Source organism: Schistocerca cancellata, chromosome 1, assembly GCF_023864275.1.
Source record: "Schistocerca cancellata isolate TAMUIC-IGC-003103 chromosome 1, iqSchCanc2.1, whole genome shotgun sequence".
Taxonomy (NCBI): domain Eukaryota; kingdom Metazoa; phylum Arthropoda; class Insecta; order Orthoptera; family Acrididae; genus Schistocerca; species Schistocerca cancellata.
The window spans coordinates 307125857-307133292 of record NC_064626.1 but is presented as its reverse complement, the minus strand read 5'-3'; the positions used below and the strand labels follow the sequence as shown (position 1 = coordinate 307133292).

General features: G+C 46.0%; 1 non-coding gene across 1 annotated transcript; it reads left to right on the top strand.

Moving 5' to 3' along the window:
* Window positions 1-1619: 1619 nt before the first annotated feature.
* Trnat-ugu (transfer RNA threonine (anticodon UGU)) lies at window positions 1620-1694 on the top strand. The gene has a single exon. It is a non-coding gene; the product is annotated as a tRNA-Thr (tRNA).
* Window positions 1695-7436: the final 5742 nt, after the last annotated feature.

The following is a 7436-nucleotide window of genomic DNA, read 5'->3' as shown; positions in this document are numbered from 1 at the left end:
TTTCGCTTTTCTTTCCTTAACTTAGAAATTCCGAATAAGTCGACACTTTTCGGCAGGCTTAATCTTAGTTACTTTCTCCTAAATTATTTCTTCCAAGGACGTAATTGATATCACTTGATTTGAAATGTGACTTACACTCCAATTACTTTGTTATTCTTTGCTGCAAACGATCTTTCACAAGGGACTAATGGTAACCTGGATCGCAGATAAAAACTCAAGACGAAATACAGGAGTGTTTTGCGTGCTAGTCAGTAATTAATAACGTAAAAGAAAGTAGCGGCACCGTCGGACACGAAGAACCACTCGATACTCTTTGGTCTTAATTAGGTGCTCATATGGAATCATGAGAATGAGTGCAACTGGTCACAGTCCTGCCACGAGGTAAGAATCTCTGGCAGTACCGGAATTCAGATCTAGTTCCTTCGCATGACAGTCAGACGCACTGACTGATCAGCGGTGAAGTCGAACAGTCAACACCGAATTTTTTTTCAAGTTTTCGCGTAACTATATTTTAAATAAGTGATATTCTAAACGGAATTTATCTTTACACTGCAACAACTATCTATCAAATGACCAGATAACGACACAGTATTCACTAGGTTTTAATGTGTGATTGCCAATTGCGAATCCTAACTCGTGTACAGTGTGCAGTGTGCAATGTGACTCACAGCTGTGGACTCACAGCAATAAGATCGCTCTAAAGAGAACGCTGGGTGCATAAAAAAAGAGCTGTTTTAAAAGCATCCATAAGCTGTCAGAATCATTACAGCAATGGGACAGTGAAATACACATAACCTCAAAATGTCATTTAGTAATCAATAAATACTTCAACATCAAAGTAGTGTATGATCAGTTTCTTACTCAGACGCTCGTCTTTCGTGAACAATTATAAATGCTTTTGTCCTAACCGGAAGGCTGTTCAGCGTTCGATCGCCGCATGTGTGTACACTTTCTGTTGCTGAGACATTTATTTTTGTATGGAGATGGTATCTCTGCTCTTTCGGACATGTTCGAAAGGACAGATAACGTCTGTTACCATGCAGCTCTCTTAGAATGAAATGATAACTAAATCAAGACCCTAAGCTGTCGACAGACGTTGATATATATCAACGGGGCCAATTGAAAATGTGTATCCCGACAGGGACTCGAACCCGGGACCTCCTGCTTACATGGCATACGTTCTATCTGTCTGAGCCACCGAGGGCACAGAGGATAGTGCGACTGCAGGGATTTATCCCTTGCACACTCCCCCTGAGACCTACATTTCCAAGTTAATGTCCACACACTACATTCGTACTACCCCTGCCCATTACATTCATTACTCGCAGCAGACAATCTTACCGAGTCCCGTAAGAGTTCGGTTAATGCGTGTGTATCAACGGGGACATGTCCGATAGAGCAGATTCCATCTTCATACAGTTAAGGTTAACCTTCTTCTTTTATGCTGGATGCATACGCAGTACAGACCATCTTACGGGACTTGGTAAGATGCTCTGCCGCGAGTAATGAGTGTAATGGGCAGGGACAGTTGGGATGTAGTGTGTGGACATTAACTTGGAAATGTAGGTCTCAGGGGGAGTGTGCAAGGGATAAATCCCTGCAGTCGCATTATCCTTTGTGCCTTCGGTGGCTCAGATGGATAGAGCGTCTGCCATGTAAACAGGAGGTCCTGGGTTCGAGTCCCAGTCGGGGCACATCTTTTCAGCTGTCCCCGTTGATGTATATCAACGCCTGTCGACGGCTTAGGGTCTTAATTTAGTTATCATTTCATTTATTTTTGTTGCTATATTGAAAATAAAGCAAGACCTGTCCTCTTGAATCCCTACTGCAGGTCATTTAACACACTGATTCCATAATATTCCAACCCATTATTGATCACAGTACAATCTTACAGTTGTTTGCGGCGAAAAAATATATATAAAATTTTCTCAGTGTACAGACCACATCAAACGTGAGTTAAACCATCTTTTATGAGCCAAGAGATGACTGTTGGCGGAATCAAAATCTGCCTGCATTATATTGACTTTCAGGCTTGTTATCGGTCGGGTAACGACGCTTGCTGTTCCAACTTACGTTGGCGGAGTGAAGTCATCCGGACGGCGAGTTTTGCATGCGCAAATACGGGAAATCGGTAATGAAGGCTCCATCCCCTACTTCCCCCGCTCTCCCGGCGATTGAGGGGCGGAAGGGGGAGGAAGACCACCCCCAGCATCACCATCCCCTTAAAAATTACGTCTTTTTGTTTTTGTTTCTTATAAGATTCTCTATGTTCGTTTCAATGGTTGCCATACCAATTCACGTATCATATACATGGCGCCTCTCCCTTATTTCGCGATAGTACAAAACGTGCTGCCTTCCTTCGAAATTTTTCGATATCCTCTGTCGATCTTATCTGATGCGGATCCCACGCCGCACAGTATTACTCCAGACGAAGATGTACAAGCGTAGTATAGGCAGTCTCTGTCGTAGATCTGTTGCATTTTCTCAGTGTTTTGTCAGTAAATTGTAGTCTCTCGTTCTTTACCCAGAACATTATCTATGTGGGGTATTTTCCAACTTAAGTAAATATTACAGAGTCACAGTAAGCTGACGCGTGAGAGAGGATCATTTTATTCTCAAAGTCGATTTTGCGCCCCTGTGTAAGGCTGTGTATTCACTAGCGCTGATTTTTCAAAATTTATGTGCTTGAAGTGCCGCCTGCGTTCACTGCAACGCTCGGCAACGATGCGGATGGTCTGTGCTGCGTATTCTTCGTCACATTCCAATAGCCCATAGAACACAAAGTGATGTTACCGGCCAGTGACAAGTCTGAATGGCACCATAAAGTGGCAGACTGTGCTTCTGGGAGACAGTTATCTCCTAACGAAGAAGGTGGTGACTATTTTTCTAAATTCGAATTTTAACTCAGCTTTGAAGCGGTCTGAACAACGAGAAAAGTCGACATAAGGATGCCACCGAAAACAAATTTGTGGTCGATGCGAGGCAACAAGTGTAACGTTACAAAGGAGTGCAATAAAATAAAATGGAGTTAGTATCAACCGACCATCAACTAAAGCTAAGAAACTAAACTCTGTACACAACTACCCTGTTTCCATTATACACAGTTTCATGGTTACATGCCTGTCTCGGAAAGACTTGAACTGTTGCCAATCGCTGCCGTGCACACTAACCTAAATCACTACACTTCATCTACTCTGTACCCTCTGGTTGTTACGTGTGACGGCACCAATGTGGCTTGCGTGAGCTGGTGCAGAATGTCGCTAATATCAGTCTAGTACTAAATTCTGCGTAAGTATAATAACATTGAACAAAAAACCAAAGACGAAGTGTGGTCATAAATCAGTTAAATACAATCAAGGAGCGACCATGAAATCTGGTTTTATTGTCAATTGTTCCCTTCATATTCCCCCTTCAGTGCGACACATTTTTCCAACTACAGATAACTTACCTGACCCCTCAGTTGTCAAAGTCTATATTCTGGGCGTTTAGCAAACATTCCACCTCTAAAATCACTTCATCGCCATTCTGGAAATGTCTGCCAAGCAAATGAATCTTCATCCGAAGAAAATGTAGTGTTCGAGACGACGGGAACAGTTGTAGTTTTATTATTTAATAAAAAGAGTGGAATAACAAAATTTCTTGGGATATGACTCGGCGCTGCTTACTTCAAGGCAGAAAGTCAATCACGGACGATTGCATTGGAATCTACGAAGTAATTGAAGCTGTAGTCGTAGGGAGCATAGGGTGCTCGAGGATGGACTAATCCATGAGGTTGTGCTAGGCGGTAAGAGCAGGTTGCTTGAGGCTGGACGAAGTTACTTGGACCCTGCAGTGAGATGTTCCCGTTCGACTCGGCGATGTATCCTGATTAATGGCTTCTAGATGCGGTCGGCATAAATCCTGGAGTTCACATGAGAGATGAGCATGGACTCTGATGGGCTGCTAGCATGGGTGGTGTAATCCCGGAGCTCTCACGACAATCTGAATAGTCGCGCTACGGAAGAATACCAGGTGAGGCACTGAGCCTATGGAGGCCAGGTGTTACCGTAAGGGGAGCACCATTTACGGCTATTCTCATGCCTCTGGCGGTGAGGTTGGCGTCACATTGTACCGTGGCGGCTGCTGATAGTTCAGTGGAAAACAACCAGGAGTGTGTCGACGCAAAAAGTATTAGTCTGATCTCCTGAAGAAGTGTCGTTAGTGGACTGTAGCTGTCGCAGTCCACTGTACATGACAGTACGGTTGACAGGTGCATTTCATGTGGTAGCCAGGGGATACAGCATCCCTTTCCCCGTAAGAAAACGAGGCTTACGAAGGAAGGAGGTGGGTCGAGGATGGGGTAGCACTCCCTGGAATGAACGCTCATGAAGGCAGAGACCTAGAGCCAGGGATTATCGGCGGCTGTGACAGGTGGGTCTGACTCGAACGAGAAGTGGGAAAAGTCAGCTTGAAAAGGAGAGATATACAGTGCGAACGTCTGGAAAGGTCAAACTGGCTCTCGAGGACGGTGACGGAGGTGCGATGTCGTTGTTGTGGAAGGTCAAGCTGGTCGCTGAATGTGACGACAGGGACCCAAGTTTGCATCAAAATTTCCAGGATTGCGTAACCGGAGGAGGAGGCAGGTCCAGCTGGTGGTCAATCAAGGGCGAGCACACGAGGAATGGCTGTAAACACAGTGGAGGGGTCAGAGAGGCGGGGCCGGCTGCAATGGGGCCAGAGTTGCTAGGGCCACCTGCAGTGGGGCTGGAAGTATTTATTGGTACTGGTGGCGGAGGCGCCAAAGGCAGAGGTGCCGGTGGCGGGCGTGCCTATGGCGAAGATGCTGTATAGAACTGTCAGGGAGCCGAGGAATCGTATCGAGGATGACGGACATGTGTAGAGTGTGCAGGAGTTCAGAAAAGTGAAGAAGTAGGCAGAACAATCAATGAGTCCTGGGGATTTGAGGGAAGTGCCTCGGTATGGCTAGTATTTGCAAGAGAACGAAAATCTGCCACCAAGGAAGATGTCCGGAATCGCTAGAGTTTACAGGACCGTACAAAGTGTCGTAATAGACATGGAATTGGTCCCATTAATGAACGTGTGAGAGAGTATCAAGACCTGCACCAAGGCTGTGGAACTGAAGAGAACAATAGGTAGGAGCCCAAGAGTAAACAAAGAGAAAAGCTCGTTGTCAAATGACATCCTGGTTTACAGAGACTATGAGGAACTTTTCCAATCAATTGAGGAAGGCCGACCATGACTCCAATTCTTCAATGAATTCCTAAAGTAGTAGCAGCTATGTCACCACTGCCTGTACGAGGATAGTGTCCAGTTGGTTTAACTTCTCTTAAAGAATCTTGGAGTCTCGTTGTAGGTACTGTAGGCAAAGTGAGAGCTGCTCCAAACGTCTGAGGATTGTGGTGCCAGAGAGCGTTGTGAGCACATATAGGTATCAGAAACAGTCCGAAGCGGTGCCCAGGCATGAAAGGCTACTTGGGCAAAGACGAAAGCACAAAATATCTGGTAGTATGGGCGCTGCTCGCTGTTGGGATGTAATCCGTAATTGCATCACCACTGTAGTGTTTATGACTGAGGGGAACAACACACTACGATTGAAGTAGCCATGAACAACTGTAATTTTGTTAAGTCTAAAACGCAGAATACAATAACATAGCTTCTTTCGTGTGAGTCTGCACTACTTATTTCAGGGAGAAATGGAGTAATTAACGATAGCACAGGAATGTTCTTACACCGAGAAAGTCTGTGAGGCTATGCTCGTGGTGAGCATAGGGAGCTCGAGGATAGACGAAGCTCGTGAGGCTATGGTTGACAGTGAGCTTAGGGTGCTCAAGAATGGATGAGGTTTCTTGGACGCTGCAGTGAGTTGCTCCTCGTTCGGCTTGGTGGTGTGTAATCTGATTGATGGGCTGCTAGCTGTAGCTGGTGTAAAGTCTTGAGCGTCCACGAAAGCTGATGGCGAACTCCAGTTTATGGGCTGGTAGAAACGGGTGGCGTAAGTGCAGAGCGTGAATTGCTGCAGTGCGTTTTGGAGGCGACCTAAGTACTCGCCAGGCGGAGGCATACAACATGCTGAAGCGAGGTGTTGCCGTGATAGTAGCGCCACTTGCGACTGCGCTTATCCCTGACGGTGAGGCTGGCACCACACTGTACAATGGTGGCTTCAGCTTGCATGTGTCTGTTGATACAGCGCTCGTCTGATATCCAGAGGAAGGGTCGTTAGCAGGCAGGAGCTGTAGCAACTCACAGATCATGACTGTACGGTAGGTGGCTTTGTCGCAGGCGATAGTCAGGCAACACAGCAAAAAAGAAGAAGAGTAAGTGGATGCTATGCAAGTACAATGCTGGGCGGCATGTGTGATTGCCGCGTGCACAATGAACTGGTTGTAGTCACGAAGCAAACCCCCCCCCCCCCTTCGACAGCCCCCTATGAAACTGCGTATTGACAGCCTTAAGTGGCCTAAACAGAAAATTTTGGTAGTACGCCCCTGTAACGGATTGTCCCTCATGAGCATAACCTAATAGCATCGAACCATGGCAGTCCTAAAGACGCTCACCATCGTGCGGGTCCTCAACTTTTTGGGTGTTCCCACTGCTTACTTTGGTCTTTGCATCGGGGTATTGAAACACCCATTACTCGACCACGGTGCTTGGTAGGTCAAAGAAATCATCTCAAACGGCTTTTCAGAGCTACAAGACTCGCTGCTACCTCGATTTGGCGAGCTTTGTGAATGTGCATGAGCAGTTGCAGACCGTAATGGGTGGCGAGTTTTGTCTTGTTCAAAATGTCGTGAAGGATGAAAATTGCTCCAAAGCTGATTTTCACTTTTCCCACTGTCGTCTCGATTGTGATACGTCAGTCTTAGAGCATCTTTCCATTTCTCTTGTCATTTCTGGTTCTTGACAGACTGATGGTCCGTCATTTCATTCTTCGTCGTGGAGAGTTGTTTGGCCACAATGGAGGAGCCTGCGCACTTGACCACCGTCACATATGATAGTGAATGGTGACGTAACCGTGCAGCATGGACTGCTGCAGTGTTGTTCCTCAGAATCAGCAAATGAATTACCGCGCAATACTCCTGTTTATAAACGGCCTATATCATTTTGTTTCGGCTGCACAGCGACATGCTGCGGTACTATGGCACGAGGATGTCAAATGTAGCCAGCCCGTAGACCTGAGGTGATAATTAAAACTTTATGACCTCTTCAATTACGTACCAATAACATTTAAATGTTTTAGTTCGTGGTGGCAACACTTGTTCATTATTGGTAGTTGATCCCGGAATCTATGTAGCAGTATAAACTAAGATACATCGTTGGCAAGAGATCGAGCGAAGAAGTTGCCGGTTTCCATATTTCCAATTCGGCATGCAGTTGTACCCACTGGTGTCCGTAGTTCTTGGTCTCTTCTGAACTTGCGCTCTAATAGCTGTCTTGCG